Genomic DNA, 20,924 nt, shown 5'->3' on the forward strand with positions numbered 1-20,924 from the left:
AGGAATAAAAATACTCAACTCTAAGAATAATTACCACAGGCTTCTTCTACAACCCAAAATTTAAGTCTATCTGATTTTTCTCACATGGAAATAATTCAGCTCTGGCACTTAAAATGAAATGCTAATTATATATCTCTCTCTCTCTCACTATTTCCAGCGTGAGTGTTCATAGTATTGAAAATACGCACACAGCATGGTGGGTGCAGCATCCCTCCCTGCCCCAGTCTCTATGGAAAATCCACTCTTAACATGTTGGTTAAAAGATGAGGTGAGGAAGATGCAAAAAGCTTCTCTACCCATTTTTCAGCTGGGTTCATAAAACCCTCACTGGTAGCTTCAGTGCCAGTCAGACCCTCAAACCATAAAATGCCTTTTTAGAAAAGTGCTTTTCCTTGCAGATGTTGTCCCTTGGGCCACTAGCAATAATAACTGTTTTGATCATATTCTTCATTTCCATTTATCTTCTCTGAGATAATCCCAGATACTGGGTGGTCCTTAAAACCCCCCTCTCCTTTTATATTGCTCTTCCTCTACAGGTAGTCCATGCTCCTTCCTCCAAGGGGGAATAAAGGGAGGGAGGAGGAGGAGGAAGACAAGCAGACAGTGCAATCATGGCAGCCCTGTTTTTAAGGCAATCAGACAAAAAAACCACTGCCAGACAGAAGGAAATATTTGTGAGCTCATCAGAGGATGGCAATAGGCGAGGACACAGTATCTCACACCTTCCTGGTTTAGTCTTCATTACAGTGCCCCTCCCTCCCCATTAGTGTGACAGCTCATGTGTGTGCCAAGGACATCAGCTGCTACTTCTGGGTTTGCAAGACAAAAAGAGGGATGGGTAAAGAGGGAAGAAACATAGGACAGCAGAGGTAGGACGTGAGTGAATAGAAAAAACACTATCACTGTATTTTCTCATTTATAAGATCCATCATCCCAAGCTAAATTTCTTTATTAGTTTGTAATGGTGAGAGGAGACAATCCAAGAACATGCGAGTAGATTAATTTTTCTATGCTATAAAAATAAAATCATATTATTCATTAGCATTCTCTGCTTTTAAATCAGTGATTTTTCATTGATCTGAGTTAATTGTATAGGCACAGAGGACACTGATGGGCTCTACTCAGGCACATGTAAAATCAGAATTTTTTCAGATTTAGAGATTTTGGAAAGAGGGTTAAAAGGGAGGTGAGATGAAAAGCAAAATTTTGATGATGTTTGCCCTGTGCACAAAGGGTTTGGTGCAAATTTTGTTACACAGATTCTAGAAGAATCATCCTTGGTCAGAGGAAGGAGACACACACAGGTTTTCTGCGTTCTTCAAAGTGTACCTCTTGTTGTTGGTCTGGTGTAAAAAAATGGACACACGTGGCTCTGTGTGCCTGGGAATATCAGGAATATTCCCACATGTGAAAAGTGCTGCCTATAGAGATAACAGTGTTCATATACCAAGAGATACTTTTAAATACGTTGTCCGTGTATTCTTCTTCATTAATTCACGATCGGGTGAAATCTGTAGATTTTTAAAACCCAAAGACACCTTCAAACATTCTATTCTGTTTAATTATGATATAGTTATCTCTGTATTCAACCCAATATGTTGTGTTTTGATTGAAACACACCTCTCTAAAAGGTCTTTACTTTGAAGATACCCAGAGACATAGTCCAGGACATCCCTGCGTGGTCCTACTTGGGAGCCTGACACACTTCATATCCTACCTTGGACAATTTTCTACCAGTTTCCATTGTGAATGTTGTAGTTTTAGCCTGGTCCTCATCACTCCTTCCTCGTCACACTTTTCTCCATTGGGACATCACTTCCATGCAGGGTTCCTGATATCCAAAAAGCCAGAGCTGCATGGTCAAATGTGCCTGTGGGAATGTCTGCTCACAAGTCATTTTATATATCTGTGTAATTATAAACTGTTTGTTTTCCCGACTCATGCATATGAAAACTCACGTTCCTACCCTTCTGATGCACACTTAAACCAAATTTTTGAACCTTCCTTCTACATAAAAACACTCCCTCCCTGCTCTGTTGCCCCGTCTCCTCTGGTTGTGGAAGTGAAGTCTACATTAACCAAATCATTCTTACTGTACTCAGTGTATTTAAAAATATTTTAAAAGTTAATTTTAGTCACAGAATGATTTTCATGAGGAATTATGCATCATTGCACATTGTGCTTGTGATTTTATACAACATAATTACACCTTCTATTGACAGTTTTCTCTGCATTAATGGTAATTATGCCACTTAATGAAATTACAGTAATTGCATTAAAAAATATAATCTGCTGGGAATTAAAAGGATATATTGACTGGAATTTTTACTATCATGTATATTTTTTTTAAAGTTTGCATGATAGCTGGGAGAGACATTGACAGGATCAGGCAAATGATGGGAAAGCAGCCACCAAAGCACCTCTGGTGTGACTGGCAGTGCTTGCTGCTGAATTCCTTCAGGGTCCCTGCACACTCACCCATGCCAGAATACTTCATTTTTACTGGCAGCATTTCCCATTATATCAGGTTTAGGCTTCTTGCTAATCAAGGCTGCTGCCAGGGTGGGTACAGGTGGGAGCTGTTTTTCCAGCTCAGCCCTCGCCGGCAGCCTGGGCCAGCCAGACAAGGAATGCATCAGGCACAGGCAGTATTTATTTACTTAGCAGTGACATTGCAGTGTGTCTGCTAATTATTTTATGATGGCTTAGTACTGGGAGGAAGGGAAGGAATATGTGGTGATGCAGCATAATGTGTTAGAAATGTGGAGATTTTGGTCAGACTCACTGCAGTTATGCAGTGGTGGGCAGCTGGGAAAATGACAGGCATGGGATCATTTGGGAGCACTCCAGGCTGCCCAAAAAGCCAGCTGATGCAAGAGTAGGGAAGCTCGGGGGGTTTGGGGTGCCCAGCAGAGCTACTGGGGGTTGTGAATGCAGCAGCAAACCCAAACACAAGCTTTTGTGCTCCTTGCTGCAGAGGTGAGATTTTGGTACCATTCTCTGTTGAGATCTCCAAAGCTTTTTAAATGTAGAGAGAGCTTGAGAATGCCCTGATTTTTTTTTTTTTTGCACTGGCCCCTTGGGCTGTGGGAACTTGGAAGTCTTGAGGGCTCACAGGGCTGGATGAGGCTGCAGGTATGTGCAGTGCTGTGCCAGTTTGCTTCAGGCCCAATCTGGGGTAGTAGCAGAGAGATAGTTCATGGGCTGCAGAGCCTGACCTTCTGGGCATCTCTGCTGAGTGTGCCACTGAACACGCTGCCACTTCAGATTGTGATATGGGAGCTGGATCTGAGCCCAGCTAAACTCATCTCATAGAGAAGACACCAATCATCTTACTAGACACAAACAATTTTTGATCCCTGTTGAGCTGGGCTATATTTATAGCGATGAACTGTGGGCAAAAGGCCATTAGTTTGTTGACACTGTCCTCTGAAATTGCTAATTGCCTATCAGTAAGGGAAATGTTCTTTTTCCCTCAGGAAATATGTTTGTTAATTTGAAATCTAAGCCTTCTGGAGTTTACTTGGGGTAAATCTCTCATTCTGCATTTGGACAAGTGTCTCCTACTTGTTATGGTTTGGTTTTCCCAAGCAAAGCACAAAATGTTCCAGCCCTGTTTGTACTGAGCATAATTCAACCCTGGGCGTGACAACAATATATGGGTAAAACATCCAATTTAACTCCTGCATTGTTTTGAAACACAGTGGTTTATTTTATTTTATTTTTTGCCCTGATAGGAGAGGAGTTATAGATCAATAAGGGAAAATTCTTGGGATGAAAGTTTCAGAGGGAATATGAGAAATCTGTGGAGAAGGGAGACCAGTACCAGCTATGAAATCCAAACAGCTTAGGATAGAGACTGAGTCACCAAACACCTCTTGGACCTCTGTCCAGTTCAGCAGAGGATAGGGGTTAAAGTGAACTGAGACTTCTGACTTACCAGTAGTTGATAATAATTCACTTTTCTATAGGGTGGGGAAGGAAGTTGTGCTCTCACATGAGCTTCCCTAAAATTTATCTTATTTTCCCCATGGATTGTCTGCTAATTTTGAACAAGCAGTTCCCTGATACAAAGCACAAACCACCCTGCCACGACTACATGTGTAACTGATGAGAAGGGTATAGTCTTCCCCCCCCCCCCTTTTTTTTTTTCCCATCCTCGTAGCTAAAGACGAAATATAAAACATTGTTCCCAAACTATCCGGGAACAGCATTAAAGTAATGGTAGATTAAAATGTCTCCACATTTAAAAGCTAAATAAAATGAATAGATGTAATCCTAAAGAGAGAAGAATGAGTATTCTTCAAACACTGAATAGGGAACTTGGAAAAAACAAGGAACTTTAAAAAAAGAAAAAAAAAAGAAGAAAAAAGTATTAATGCAAAAGAGATGGTCTTTACATCCGCTTTACTGTAGAGCTTTTGCTGAGGGCTGTTCTCAGCCCATTTGCAGCTTGTGTTTTGCTACAGTTTTAAAGAAGCAGTCGGCAAAGGCAGTTTTCTATTTAAATAGGGGAGCTGTAAAATAGCACTCTGGTACAAAAATTTGCTCATATTAAGTCTAGATCTGGTGCTGGAGGAGCAGTAAAAGGCAGGTTTCGGGAATATGACCTAGTAAGTAATTCTTCAGAGCCCCCGACATTTCCTCCCCTCTTTCCCTCTGCAAATCCCTGGCAAAGGCACATCTTTAGAATTATTGTCTCGAACTCCAGTGAGAAGGCGGGAGGTATGTTTTTATTCCGAGCTATTCTATCCCAGTAAAAGCATTTTCCTGGTGACGGAGGAAGCGTTTACATCCTGCTTCCTCCACACTGCTCATGGCAGTGCCTGTGAAAACGCAACCGTCTCTGCAGGCAAAGCTGTCAGGAGCACGTTACCTGACACAAGTGGCTGCTCAGATGAGAAACAGGCTTCTCCAGACAATTAAAGGAGATGGTTTTACCCTTTTTTGCCAGCAGTTTTTACATTTCCAGTATATTATTCTTCTGTGGTTGAGGGGAATACAATTTAAGCTCGAGATCCCAGACTTCGCTTTGCTGCAGCAGTTAAAATTCCTGGAATAGCAACAGTGATATTGATGATGCTGAGAGACACACAGCAAAGTAAACACATGTTATTTCCAGCTCTTTCAAAAATGCAAGAACAAACAAGGACAAAGTTAATAGGGAAATAACCACTTAGAAGCTTGACAACAGGATAAACAAGATTTAAAAAGCTAAGTTTTGAAGCTTTGGAGTCAGGGTGAGATGGAGCTGAGCAGCGACCAGTACAAATATCCCCTTTAACTTTGAAAAAAGGTGGATGGCCTTATGTTTCCATCTCAGGAGTTTTGGGGATTTGCTTTTTACCAGTGAGATGTTCCAAAATAAAAATAAAAGCAAAACTGTGTTTTGCATCTGAGGAGTCATACTCATTTCCTATGGGTGTGCTTAACAAGGCATTTACCCAGTATAGCAATTCCCTTGATTTTGGGGTTAGGGATCTTCCTCTTAAATTAAGTCTATGCTGCACTGATGTTTTAAGGAATAGTCATGTTTTCTGTGCCGTTTAGTCAAAATTTGAATGCATTACATAGGAATGATTCCCTCAGCCCTGGTAATGAGACAGACCTAAATCACTGCCTCTCACTCTTTAATTGCATCATGTTGTTTTTAATTGATGATAAAGCTTTTTAATACCTCTGCCGTGTGTTTTAAACTCTGTAGTCCACGTATTCAGGTAAAAGGACAGTCCTGTCAGAGGATAAACCTCTGTACAGCTGGTCAGCAGGAATGTCTATGCAGGCATCCAGTCGAGAATTAAAGCAATGAGAAAGAAATTCAGCTTTGTTTCAGTATATGGATTTATCCCTGGAAGGTGTCTGCATTAAGATACAAGTATATATTTAGCTATCTGTCAGTCTCCAGAACCGGAGTGGAAATACAGCTTTCATCTCTTCGGCTATTTAATGACAGCCCACAAAGCCAAGATCAAAGGTGGAAACATTTTATTCAATAATAATAATAATAATAATAATAAAAAAAAATCAAATGAAAAAGGGCTCTTTCTAGCTAAAACCTGAACTAACTGCATCCACAAACCCTTCTGCCTGCCTTTGTGCTCAAGTTGTGACCTGTTGGAGAACTCTGCTCGGTGCATTTCCAGTTAATTTGATATCAGATTTTTTTTCTTTTTTTTTTTTTTTTTTTTTTTTTTGTGGTTGAAGCTTTGTCATTTGTTTCGAAGCTGTCATTTTTATTAGTCTCCCTGGCTGATCTTTTTGGGCTCTCGTCAGGTGGTGTATGTTCTCCATTGTCTGCCTGGTCTTGGCAAGCTGTAGGTCCTTTTATTGCCATATGACGTGGGCGTGCTTGCAGCAGTAGCCTGTAATTATACCCACCACAGGTGACAGTTACAAGAGAGCTTTGGTAATAATTTTAGCTGCCTGATCTGATGTTTATGAAGAGCAAACCCTCTTTGTGGTCTGGCTGGAGTTTGCTATATTGTTTTGTACTTTAGTCGTTTGATTTATGAAGCCCTTTTTCTTAAATTTTATTTTTCCTTAATATATAACGGCTTGTGCCTTTTGAAGTTCTGAAGTTTTGTGAAAGGTTATTGTTTATCTTACGCTGTTTTGTACATTTTCTGTTTATTTTTGTATACACTGTATGTTTTTTTCTTTGTTCAGCACAGTAAAATAATACCCTTGCCTCGTTGCTGGTTTTATTTGTATATTTAATGTCGCTGAGCTCCTGTAACTAACCCCTTGTTAGCAGATACGCTGTGTTCTCCTAACTGTGAGAGTAATTCCAGATTAGCATTTCCTTTTTTTTTTTTTTAAATCTTGACTGTTATTCTGCTGTTTTATAAAAGGTGAAATTTTCTGTCCATGAAGGCAGAACTGTTTCCTTTACTGCAGAAGGAATTGCAAAACTTGGATATGTCAAAGGTGAATTTAGCTCATGATTCTTACTGCTACAAAGCTCAATCACAATTTTAGGAATTTGCCTCACAAAAAAATGTGGACAAGACTGACGTGCCCACTGCCTGATAGCTGGCTTTTCTCTTGTGCTGTATCACTTTCTGCAGTTCTAAATTCTCTAGAGGAACTTAAGATTAAAACTTTTGAGCATCTTCTGAATTTTTTATTCTTATCACAAGATTCTGGTTTGTAATTGTTATCGATTGAATGGTAGGTTGAAAACCAAGGGAAATTTATTTGTAACCATTTGCTAACCGATCTGATCCTAAAGAGATGATATTCCATATCAGGATCCAGTCATTTTTATTTTCCCAATTTGCCCATTGCCTTTATGTGAAAGTTCGCTTTATTCACAGATTAGAAATTGAATAAACAAAGATGAAATTAGTATTCTAAGTTGAATGAATGCTGCATCTGTGTGAGACTCATTAAACAGGAGTGTGAGACAGAAGCTACTTACCCACCACTATTGGAAATACCACAATTTGAGAAGCTTATATGTAAAATTCCCTAAGTTTGGCATGGACTTTTGACTGTGCAAGCTGCATGGAGAAAGGCATGCAGCCCAGCCCAAACAAACAAACATAAAAGGCAGGAACCCCACAGTGTGTATTATGAAAAAGGTATATATTAGGAAGTGGAAATATCATTAAAATTAAAAATTCTTTTACTAAGTGTGTTCTTTTTCCCCCCAGAGCCACAGGTGTATTGATTTTCTTTCAGTCAGCATCTTCCTGGGTTTGTCTCATTATTCACATTACTTTGACCTGGCACCTCTTAGAAAGTACTTTAAAGCACTCAGTTTTACAGGGAATTTGTAGACATTGACTATTATCTCCCATGTCATTGGTGAAGCAACCCTACCAGTATTTGTTTTTCTTCTTTTTATTTTCTTTTAAATTTTAAAAAGGCAGATCATTTATTTTTAACACAGATGTAAGTTTAGAGCAACACTGCATTCCCTTGAAACGTAGAGGAAGTTTTTATTCTTCCAAAGTGAGGGAATAAGTAGAGACATGTCTGTAGGTGGTTTAAATCACTGTAAATCCATTAACTTCAGCAAACCTATTGTTATTTAACATCAGTTAAAAATCTCCATCCTCATTTTGGGGCAAATCCTGTGTGAATAGGAATAGCAGGTTTTCTAACAAGAGGAAAAAGCCTGTAGATGGCGATGGACCCTCAGGAATGAGCCAGCTCTGGCATTCAGGCTTTTGTCAGATTTTTCTGGCAGGTTTTCTTTCTTTTGCTTGAACTATTTTATTTTTAATTTAATTCACCCTTTCTCTCAGCACTAATCTAAAACTAGTTGCAGAAATCGTGACAACTGGAAGAAATTTCCTATTTGAAGGTAATGCAACATTTTGGTTTTATGATGCAGACAGATACACCTTGAGGGACTTCTCTTAAGGCATTCTGCTTGTTGGGGTTTTTTTTGCTTTTTAAAATAAGAAAGAGTTGGATACTTTACAAGTTCTGAAATAAAAGGGGGTTAGTATAGAAGCTACAGAGCAAATGCATTTTTTAAAAAGCCTGTTCTCATTTACTTTTACTTTTCTTCATTAGAAACTAAGATATACTTTAACTTAGAGGTTGATCTGAAGAAACCAGAAAGTTCTTGGGTTGTTTAAGGATAGCAGTAATAGTAAAAATACCTTAAATCAGGATATGTCCCTTTCAATTTTTTTTTTATTATTTTTATTCAGTGGGAAATAAAGCTGCAGCAATAGGATGACTGCAAAATCCCAGAAATCTGATTAAAAAACCCTGTATTATTAACTGTGAATAAATTTGACTGCTACCACAGTAAATGGTTACACTCCCCAAAGTATCAATAGAGTTTTGATCACTTTCCCCACAAGTTCATGAAAATTAAATCTGTTATTTTTAATTGTGGCATCCACGCTGTGGTCAAGCTTAGCTGGTTTCTTTTCGTTTTGGTTTTGTTCCCTAAAGGTGGTGCTGTGATTTTGAGAAGTGTTAATAAATATGTAAATCATGTAGTGTTTAGTACCACTCTAATACGCTGATTTATTTTACCCTTAACATTACCCATGTAAAGTCAGCATGTTTACTGGGAGATGTGTCATAGGTGAGCAAAAGTCTTCACTAGAACAGCCTTTATCTACTCTGCTAGCTCAGGTTCAGAACTTTCTACTTGCTTTTTGGGAGAAGTCACTCTTCTGTACTTTCCTTCAGCTTTCATCTTTTAATGGAAGAGAAGAGCAGCACATCTCTGTATCAAAGCCAATTGTCAGCTTTCATTAGATGTATTCTATTGTTTGTTCAGATTAGAAATAACTGCATTACACTTTGACTTTGAAGGCTTGTTTGTTTTTAAATATACTGGGTATATGTGACCTTTTTGTCATTTGTGATGCACTTGGCTTGGCAAATTTGAGATACCCATTTAAACAGCAGCCAAACCTATTTGTAACACAGGTACTTTGCAAGGGCACTTTTTATAGGTCAGGAAAAGTAAAACAAAACCCTGCTGCTAATGAAAAGCATTAATAGATTAATATAAAGCATTTTTAGCTAGTGCCTCAAATGCATTGCATGGGGGTAACCCCCAGTGCTCAGTGAAATTGCAGCACCCAGTATTTAGCAGTGGGTGGGAATCCAGTCAGCTGTTTTTATCACCCCATTATGTGTTGGCCATATGAGATGTGGCCTCTGTCAGAACATGATGGCAAGAAAGTCTAATTCCATTAAAAAATTGCACTAAGCAAATTTTCTTAAAATGTTTAGAATATTAAATGGGAAATGCATAATTGATACAGCGATATTAGCTTTTTTTTTTAACTGAACATGCCCATCAGGAATTAGATGATGACTTGTTCTTGCAGTTAAGAAAACTTCCCCAGATACTTCCATGTACACATTTGGGAAAATTATTTGCAATGATATATTTCAATTTCCTTAATAAACTAGACCTGTCTTCCTAATTCCCTTTCCCTTAAGTCCCTCCACAGGGGTTAAGAAATGAAGTATTTTGAAATTATTACCAGATAACTGTTTCTATGAATAAAAAACTAATCTAAGCTTTTTTTAAAAAAATAGATTTATATTCCAAAGCTAGGAAATAAACAGTGGCAGTAGAAAGGAAATATGAGATTAATAAAAATGAAGACGTTTTGCAGAGCTATTCTGGATTGTTTTAATCTTGTTTTTTTTTTTTTTTTTTTTTTTTTTTTTTTTTTCTGGGAAGTAGTACTTCTGCAGCAGCCTGCATTGCAATGAAAGCAATTCCTGCTTGCTGTTTTAAAAGTTCTATGAATACTGGCAGAGACAGTGGTCCTTCAGTGCCCAGTGAATCCTGTCTTACACACTGATACCTATAGTAACACACACAGAGTGACGATGAGATCAAATGCTCTGGTTAAAAAGCCTTAGGGAAGCATTATGTGTCTGAGGTCTGATCTATTGTCTGGGAGGTCGGAGAGTGTTAATGCACTCTGCAAAGATTAGACTCCCTCTCTAATTGCTCCAACACTTCCTTAAAGGATTTAAACAGTCAGGAAAGGTGATGCTCCTTGTCAATTTTTGTCTTCTGACAGCTGTTGAAGTTTATCTGTCTTTCCACGGAGACCACTAGATCACGCAAACCGAGCAGTGGCAAAAGCACAGACCCTGAATTAGGACTCAGAGCAACGAATGCCACTATTTACAACTCCATTATTTCAGCTTTTAAATACTTTAAGGGCTGTGGCCAGGATTGCTCCTTCGTGCTGTGCCATTTACTTTGATGATGGGAACTCCTGAAGTCCCATGAAAAGTTTAACTCCCTAGTTTGATGAAAAGTCACCCTACTAATTCTGGAGTGGGTCATATTATGGTCTGCATCCCTTAGAGCTTGGCTGATGCTTCCTCAGCACATCTCTGTGGTACCAAGTCAGTCATGGCACAGCCACTGCTTGTTTATCCAAGTGCAGTGCTACAGCTGAGCTGCTGTGAGGCACTCTGCTATTTAATCCCAAATTTTCTTCTCCCTCACTAAGTCTGATAAGGATTTGAGTTCTCTTGGTTCATAAAGCCTGAAACACATATTAAAAAGTTTGCTCAGAAATCTGGTAAAGCTCATACAGGAAAGTTTTCTGCTGCTGAACCAGAGCGTCCACAAGTACCTGACCCCTGTCACTGATTTTGTGAAGCAAGATAGAAATTTGTCCAACGGATCAGAATCACATAAAAGGACCAGTTTGTTATTTTGCAGCGTGGATATTTGAAGTGGCTTACATTTGCAAAGGATGCTGCTTTTGCTTGGACAGTACTTTAAAAGCAAGGGATGCAAAAAGGTGAATGTTACTGAGAAAGGAGAAACACAAGTCCACCCCAGGAGAATTTGGGAAATTTAATATATTTCTGCAACAAGGCCATTGTATGCTCAGGTTCGCAGTAGGGTAACATTTATTGTAACAAGATTGCAATTTGACCCATCTTTTTCCTGTTTCACAGACAGATGTGAGTGTGTCCTGTTTCAGTGCAGCTCACACGACATGACAGGGACTGCAGACCAGAGAGCCATCCTGTAGTTATTTCTTCTGGTGGATCAGAAGCCTTTCAATTTGATACTGTCTGTTTTTGCTAGTCTTGCAGCATCTAAATGTGTTGGTGTATCTAATCGATTCATTTCACACATAAATGTATAAATATGACCTATATAAATATACATATATTTAATGCCTCTTTTCTAGACTCTGAGCAGATGACTAATACAGCTGTTCAAAGGAGAAAAGGATTTTTTTTTCTTTCTTTTTTTTTCTCTCAAAGCCCTCTTGGCTCTGAATCGGAAATTGAGGAGCAGAATTCATCAAGTGTATTCTGATCGTTCTCACATGGGTAGTTCCTCCTTCCCTTCCTGCATAGCATGTTCCTTTGCACTGTTGCTATATTACATGAAATGTTTCATCTGTATATAAAAATTAAAAATTCAAACAAAAATCTGGCCCACATGAAGAACAGGCCCTTTGGGCATATGGTTCATTATGCATATTCGTTTAATTACTAAAACACTTGGGATGTCTCTACTGCCCTTGCTTTCAACTTGTAAAGTTGGATCTGTTCTGCAGCACAGAATATGTTGAACAGGCATGTGTCATAAAGGACTTCAGTTTTCTCCTACTTCAAACTCCATATAATGTTCTTGGCTGAATCGTTAGAGTTTGCTGATTATCAGTTCAATCCACTGCATCAAAACAGCATTTCAGGATCTCTTTTCTCTTAACACCTTCTCTAACCCTAAAAAGGCAAGTTTTACAGTGGTTCAGAGTTGTGTTTAGTGTTGAAGTAACATGAGACTCAGGATTTAGATTTCAGGCACATTCCCACAAAGCACCTAAAGCTGCACGTTGAAGCTGTATAACTTTTATTAGCTCGGAAGGGATTGCTGTGATAGTGTGACTTTAATTGATTTTCAGGGCAAACAGGTGGTGATGGTTTAGGCATCCCCGAGTCTCCTGCCATTCCTAATTTGGAGCTGCACATATAATAGCTTTATTAAAATAAACAATCTTCTGGCTTTAGTTTTACCTGAACAGCTGCCTGAAATTGCAGGAGTCTTGCAACTTTTTTTTTTTTTTTTTTTTAAGGTTATTTTGTATTTTGGAAAGCAAAATGCTATAGGTCTGCTAGTGGAAAATCTCTATTACATAGTCATGCTGTCAGTATATTGGATTTTTTTGTGTGTGTGTCACTGCTGCTAGATTACAATGGTAACATATCAGGGTATAATTACAGTGAGTCTCACAGTCATCTTCATGCATTTGTTCTGTAATGCAGCAATTTTGTCACACTGCAGATGATGAACCTGCTGAAATAGTTAAGTGTTCTGTAATCACTCTCACTGTTCCTGGGTGTGTGTCAGGTGTGGGGAGGGTGGGGCTCCAGTTATGAACTGCAGTTCTCCCCTTGACTTTGGGAAATGGATTTCTGGCAGATGAAGAGACCTTATGGGCTCTGGCATGGGGCTGTGGTGGGGAATCCCATGTACAGCTTAAGGAAAGAGAATAATCTGGAATTCTTTGCCTGAAAGGATATCGTCTTACTGCTTTATATGTAGTTTAGAAGTGTTTTTAGATTTCTGGCTTTGTGATCTGGGTTTACTGGTTTGTTGTTTTGTTTTTGCTTTTAAATTAGTTTTTTTTTTTCCCTTCTGCTCTGTTTCAATTTGGAAACATTTTTTGGGGGGCTGGAGATTTTGTAAAAAAGGGCACTAGACAGTTTTGCAGCAATGGTGTGTACAATCATATATTTCTTATTTAACAGGATTTACTGCAACCTATGTTTTGATTTTATTTTTTTTCTCCATGCCATAGGTGGAGACTGCCAGGGAAGTAACCTTAGGTGGGATTCTCCTGCTACTGAACTAAGTGTAATTTAACATGTTTGCTTTATTAGAGAGCTCTTTTTTCTTTACTCATTCAGCTCTAATATACACCATGAACATGAAGGAGGAGGTCATTAAAGTAGTTTAAACATATCATTTCAGACTCCCATTTGCTACCAATTGCAACCCAATTGAGAGCCTGAATTTAAGAACACTTCCACCAACACTCCTTCCACTCCTGTACAATTATGTCACTATCTGACCCTGTCTGCTAATGTTTCTCACAGTGTTAACAAATGTCTCTAAATAAGTGGACATTTATCAGTTCAGCTAATGACAGTTTTTTTTGTGACCCTTTTAAGGTAGTTCACCTTATGCAGAATAAATAAAATCAGCCTACATTTTTGCCTCCTTTTAAATAGCGCAGATATTTTTTTTCTGACACATTTTGGAAGGATTATTTACTATAGGACCAGGCTTTTAACTTACATGATGCCTTGTCTTCCCTGCAAATAGATTATAACTTTCTATATGAGAATAATTCCAAAATCGTCACCCTGCTGATAAACAAACCAAAACATTAGAGTTAAAAATGATCATTATAATTTATCTATGATATGAAACAACAGATTTTTTTCTTTTCTCTAGCATGCCACCCCACCTTTATTTTGTGATCTTCCCCCATTGCCTTGATCTGTGATAGTTACCCCTTTAGAAATTACATGCAGATTTATTCCCCTGGCCCATTCCCAGCAGATTACCCCAAAAGATAGAAAACTTGTAATATTTTTTTTTCTTCTGTTTTTTCAATTTTAAGCTTTACTGCTTGAGGGTCTTAACTGTATTTTACTTGGCACAGGAAATGTAAAATACGTTAGATAAAAGCATGAGGGAAAAATTAGACCAGTCAGCATGTTGGCAAACAGCTATTTTTTCAGTGTCTGCTGCCTAAAAGGATTTGAAATCTTTTACTCTAAAACTGTTGTACATACATAAATATAGAACCTAAAACTTGTGTTGTAGTTGATTTTGTTTTAACCTCTTTTGAGATTAGGGATAAAGTAGCAGCCACAACAAAATCGGATAGAGGCATCCACAAGATTTGTGGTGGGCATAAGCTTTGGGGTTTAAATGTATGTGTCCTGGAGGACAAAGGTGACACCCCCAGACATAAACCCTTTTATGTTGGATACTGTCATCCACAATGACCAGTTTGCCAGAGTTGTCAAATAGCTGGAATGCAGTATAGAAATCTTAACCAACATATAGTCTTACCAGGAGATAAGTTCAGTGGAACAAACTTGAACCAAGTGCCTCTTCCCTGACCTCCTCATTAGAGAAATATATCTAAGGATCTTGTTTCCAGTTTTCTAGGCTGGCTAACCTCATTAATGTAACGAAAATAATCAGAATAAAAGAAGACCATCATTTTTAATTAGTTTGTTTTTATTTTGTTGTTGTTCATCGCTTTCTGATTCCAGTCATTGTTATGAATAAAGAACAAATCAGTTGAACATGTTAATGGCAGTAGTAATTCAGGCTCAGAGTGGGGACATTTTGTAAGTGTTTGCAGTCTTAAGTGTAGCATCCCAACCTTCCCTGATGGAGTTCCCGACGGCAGTGTCCCAAGAGGATGGTGGAGAACAGATTGTAACATTGTCAGCTCTTCTGATTTCGCTGTGACTTTTGCAGAAGAACATGCTTCTTCTTAAAGCACCATTTCTGAAGAGTCCTGTGATTGCACATGAATCACAGCTTTCATTTAAAACACAAATGAGTCTCTACTTCCTACCAGCAGCAAAGAAAATGAGATCCCCCTGAAGAGTCTAAATCAGGCAGTGACAAAAACGGCCCTAACACATATTGACTTAAACAGTGTAAGTTTTTTCGCATGGTTTTTGGGACTATTTTTGTTGGTTGCTTTATGTCTTTTTTTGTTGGGAGTGGGATACATTGGGTTTTTTTTTCTTTTCTTTTTGAATGTTCAGTAAAATTGTGACCATGCTGACCAGAATTCTCATCTTTCTCAGGCTTTTTTCTGTCATTCCTTTTCCTTGTTGCATCCTCACACGTAATGTAAATTGTTAATCACAAGTTGGGTATATCAGGTTCCCCATTAAGCTCATCCTGGGCCAGCAAGGTACAGCTGGGGCAAGAAGAGATGGGACTCGTGGATATGGCAGCAGGACATGGCTTTGCTGCTGTGTCATTTAGTCTGTGCAGACAACTGAGGTGGGAAATGTAGCCGTGTTGTTTGTTGTCCAAAGCAACAAACTGAGAAAAAAAAACAAATTAGGTAGATCTACATGGTAAAAAAGTGTTACATATCGTTTATTTGTACTTCTCAGTTCTGTGCAGTCACAAATGTGATGCAGACTGAGAGTTTTTGGGGCATAATTTGGTTTGACTTTGGCATGTTTAAGTGGATGTTTTGTGCCTTGTCTTTGTTTTTAGATTCCAGTTGTGTTTGCACTTCCATCAAAGAGCTTTTTGCTTGTAGTACACCCTTAAAAAATTATTAAGTTGCAGGCTGATGTGTGGAGCAACGCAGAGATAATTTTTAATGTGGCATTAATATTTAAAGACCTCTGTTCCTTCAGGTCATTTTTGATTTTGGTCATTGCCGTTCAATACAGCGCACGTTTCACGCCGCCGTTGAGACGCTCTGTGTTCTTCTGCTAGGGACACAAAAAGCAAATTGAATATAAAGTAAATAGGTTTCTCCTGCCAGTGCTGGTTTATTTAAATATAATTTCTCTTCCTGCCACATTCTCCATTATTACATTGCAATGAGGGAGCGACTCCACTCATAACTGACCCCTTCTTGAGCTCTGTTTTAGTGGCCATGAAGTGGCATCAGCAGTGAGGGAGCATCATATGGATGTGGGAATGAGAGTGTTGGTGTGCATGATTCTGGAATGCATTCTTGGAAGGAGGACCTTGAGTGGGAAATACGTGCTGTGTGGTTGCCCCCACCTTTTTTGCCATGCCCTGAGGTGGGGCTGTGTTAGGCTGATTTCCGTTCTTTTTAATGGCTTCTCTTTTAAATATTCTCATTAGTCCCATGCATGAGCCAGCCTAAGAGCACAAGCCTCACTACTGCACCGACATCAGGCTGAGCCTACCCTGGGTACCCTGATTTTTGTTAGTGTGGGCTCAGCACTGCTCTGTCCCTGCATCCAGATTGCTCTTATCTGGAAGAGATGCCTCTGTATACACAGCTATATATACACATATGCACAAATGTACTGCTCTGTGTATGTTCATTCTCTCCTCTACTCTTGTACTCTCCCTTTCTAAGGGCAGGAATAAGTATCTGTCAGAAATAATTTGTTGTCGACAGGCTTATTGCCTCCAAGGGATTCGAGTGCCCTTTTGGGGAGCCAGTATCTTACATTATTGGCTAATGTCCTCTATTTTGTTTTGGACTGAAAACTTAAAAAAACCCAAAAGGCTAGAGAGTTTGTCCCTGAGTACTTATTTTCAGAATTTTTTCCTTTTTTCTAGAGTTCATTTGTGCATACGTGGCAGCTTGAAACTACATACCCCAGAGATAAGTAAAAAATATAGAACCCCTCTCCCTTTTAAATAAAAGGGGTGCAAATCTTTGTGCCTCAATTCAGAATCAATGATTTGGCTTAGTTCAAAACATAACTTGGGCACTCACAGCAGTGTCAGCTCAGGTTTTATTCCTGCCTTCACGAATTACACAGATCGTGTTTATAAATCACATGAAGCTGTTAGTAGTTTGGACTTCAGTTGAATTGTGGGTTTTGAGACTTTGAGTTCCAAATAATATTTTTCACAGCTCTGCTGATGAGGCATTTCATTAGCATTGGAGCCTGCACTGGCTGAGAAAATAACTTTTTGCCATAGGTTCCTCGCATGCATTTAATCTCCTTTCACTTTTATTTCTTCCATCTGATGGAATGTATCGCTCTCCTCCCATCACTGTTGTTTTCCAAGAATTACTCTGTCACATAACACAGCATCTTTCACTTCTCCACAAAAGCTTACCAGGTCAAAGAAAGCCTGTTTTTTACAGTTAGAAAAATTATAATTGCTGCATAGAGAAATTACACAGAAGATGCTATCTTATGCTAGATTTCTAAACCTCTTAAATCTGTTCTATCCCCTGACTGTGGGTTTGCTGGTGACAAATGTTTTATGGGCATACTTTAGTAGACACTCGTCTAAAATCTGGTCTTAATAGTCAGATCCTAAATTGGAACCAGAGGGGCAGAAAAACCAGATTTGAAACGTGTTTCTAAGGGTTTGTTTTTACTTTCAGTTGAGGCTGCCTTCTCTCATCTTTTGTACTGCTGTCAAAAGGGCCACTCTCATGGTTGTTCAAACTCCATGCTTCTTGACAGGAACAGTTGGACCCCTCTTCAATGATTTTCAGATGAAACGGCATCCAAACCTCCAGAGCTTTAACTTGTAGTTATTAGGCCCTTTGAAATAGCAACACATTAATCAGCTGAAATCAAGTGGTCTTTTCTCCAAGGCTGTGATACTGCTGTTCTCTTCTAGGCAGAGCTCTAGTCTAAATATTAGTTTCAAGAGCTCTTTTTTTTTTTTTCCTTTCCCTCTAGATACGTCTGTCCCATTTCTGTTTCTGTTTGGATCAGTGTTTTAGAATGCTGTGAATTAGATTGTTCACTCCTATAATAGGCTTTTATACTCTCAAATGGCATTAAAGGAAGTAATGCAAAAAACTCACTTCCACTTGTTTGACTCTTAGTTTAGAAATCTGCTGTTGTCCTTTTAGCTTCTCCCATGCACAGTGTGAAGCCCAGAAGAAAAGGTGTCAATGATGTAATGGATTATGTCTGACACAACTTGTTCTGACAGTGATGTGAAACATAGAAAAAAGAAATTATTTGTTGCAACTGGATCATTTGAAACAGTGGCTTGGTTTGTGTCCCTGACTTCTGAGGTATTGAGAAAGTGATCTGAACCTGTTAAAGGATTCCCTTGCTAGTCTGTGTGCTAGGCAAAAGGCAGACTGGGGATAACAAGAAGTAAGGAAAATGCTGTTCCTTGCATTAGCCATCATTTACATCAGCAGATAAAGCATTCTTGACTTTTGGCAAAAAAACTTTGAAAAAGAAAACAGTTTAGGGATCATAATGCAGGACCTTCTCCCAGGCATAAGGTATGACTGAGGGGACAGTAAAAACATGCGTGATTGAGAGCCTTGTCATTTGGGGAGTGGGTGTCTGTGTCACAGGGCTGCTGATGCTGTGGTCAGTGTCAGGGAGCTGCCTGAGAGCTGACAAAATAGGACATGGGCCTGCTTGCAATCTGCTTTGAAAACTGATGCTGCAGAACTACTCAAAAGGCTGTTAGATTGCAGAAATATTTCTATTCGCTTTATAAACACGCTCTGAACTTTTATTATGTACTGTATGTTCACAGCAATCATTTCCCATACCTCCGAGGCTAAATGATTTCTGAATAGCTAAATCAATTTGTCTTGTGTCTGTGTTGTGTCACAGTAATGGAAGTTCCCTGTACTGTGTGGCAGTAGCAGTAAAGCAACTCTTGTTAAGGAGACGTTGGGGCTCTATCAAAGCATCACTGTCTGAGTTACAACTCAGCAACTGATTAACCAGTCAGCATTAGAAAGGAAGAGACAGTGTGCCTGAGCTACCCACTGAGCCTACAGTGAGATTTCGTAATGAAGTTTGAAGTTTTATTTAAGGTCTGAAACTTAATAATACACAAAATGTACTGTAAGATCTAAAATCACCAAGGTCTTGATTTCGTAGCCTGCCTGAATGACCTGTGATTGCAAGGTTGTGTTGCACTTGCAGCAGAGCAGAGCGATGTTCACACAGGATGGTGACAGATGCACTAAAATTGGGTCAAGTCCTGCAATTGAGTGAATGAAGAAAGGTTCTTCAAGAGCTTCATTGACTCCTCGTAGGAAGGACTCTGCCTGGCTGGGTGCTGGTGGAGCCTTTTTGCTGCATTAAGGGAAGACTGAGTTTGCTCGTGCCCTGGGGAGATGGTGTAACTGCAACCCCCTCCAATGGGCTGAAGCAAATGTTTTGAATTAATACCTGGCAACAGGAATTTCCATGAAGGGGTTTACACAAGGATCAGATGTATATTTTTGTGTGTGTGTCTGTTTTGGTCTGTCTATATGTACCTGAGAAAGATACCTGTGTAGAGATGTACAAGAAGAGGTCCTGGTTCTTTGGAGTGACCTTTGAGGTTGGACAGGAGCTGGTATCACCTTTACTTTGTCTTACAAAACAAGCAGAGATTCATCCAAGGGAGTTGTAATAGTTCCAGATGAACTTGTTCAGGTTAGAACTTTTCATTTATGGGAGACTTTTCAGCTGGGAATATAACAATTTTGGAAGTCTTTATTAGCTAGAGTCATGCAAGACTCCTGTAAGACAGATCAAGCACTGTGTCGCCTTGGCCAGGATTCACGTGTTTCTGTTGCCTTGCTTACATATGAAATGTGGCTGTGTGAATCATTATCACTTCTAATTTTTTAGTATGTTGAAAAGCAGGATCAAAAAGGAAAAAAAAAAAAAAAAGGAAACCAAATCCTCTTCTACATTCCTGCGCTGCAAATCAATAGCATGGGGATATATTGCCTGGATGTCAGCCCATTTTATAAATGAATATATCTCAAAGATTGTTTTACTGGCCTACAAATGCCAAGAACAGGATGACAGTCTAATTCCTTGCATAGCAACAGCTAACATAAAATCAGGTTCACTTTAGAAAATGCAGTGCTGTTTGGGCAAGGTTACGGATACAGGCATTGTTTCTTGGTTTATGTTTGGCCCGTGGTAGGTATTAACTGGTCATTTGTCTGATGTCAGACAAGTCTTTTTGTTTCAAAGTTACAACAGCTGCTGTTTTGTAGGGTTATAAATTCTCACACTGCTGAATGCAATGGGAAGTATTTCTTTGGTACAGTGTGGTTACACTTTCAAGTCCATAACACAAAATACATTGCCATAAATATCCCATTCTACAACTGCCAGCATTGTCTTTATATGTAATATCTGACTGGCCAAGGATGAGGGGAGGTAGAGATTTAGATTTCTCATCACACCTAGAGTTTTCCTTTGTTGTGGTTTGAGATACATTTACTGAATCTGACTCATTTTCACTTACCTGTGTTATTATTCTAAAGATGTGATTGTTGTTTCTGATCCTTACAGGTTCTTTTGGGGGAGGGGGAAATGAGAAAAATGTGTTTGTGCTTTGTCTTTAAAGGAGATTGCTTAAAATAACTTCAAGTTGCTACCAACATTAGGCAGTTCTTCTGGAAACACTATGTATGAGTAGAAAAGGAAATGGGATCACAACATGCATTTTATGGCAGTTCTGGATTTAGTTTATTAACTTTGCATTGCCAGCCTCTCCAAGTTTGCAGTCTGTTCAGGTATCGTTGGTACTTTTAAGATAGGATTGCAGTTTGGCTTGATACTTTTTTTTTTTTTGGAAAAAAAGCCTATGTGCTTTTTAAATCCCCATCACATTAGTTGTGTGTTCCAATTTGCAGAACAAAATGTCAAAATTTGGCTTCATGTTTTGCTGTTAGTGGGTTTTGTCAGATACCACTCCAAATACACAGACTCACACTGGTTTGGGGTAAAGAGAA

The 20,924-nt window shown here is 39.0% G+C and overlaps 1 protein-coding gene across 1 annotated transcript in view; it reads left to right on the forward strand.

The window, feature by feature from the left end:
* Positions 1 to 20,924, forward strand: part of MCTP2 (multiple C2 and transmembrane domain containing 2) — a 104,589-nt gene that overhangs the window by 59,765 nt on the left and 23,900 nt on the right. The window lies entirely within an intron of this gene.

Source organism: Myiozetetes cayanensis, unplaced genomic scaffold, assembly GCF_022539395.1.
Source record: "Myiozetetes cayanensis isolate MyiCay16 unplaced genomic scaffold, myiCay2020 scf14, whole genome shotgun sequence".
In the NCBI taxonomy this organism is placed as follows: Eukaryota; Metazoa; Chordata; class Aves; order Passeriformes; family Tyrannidae; genus Myiozetetes; species Myiozetetes cayanensis.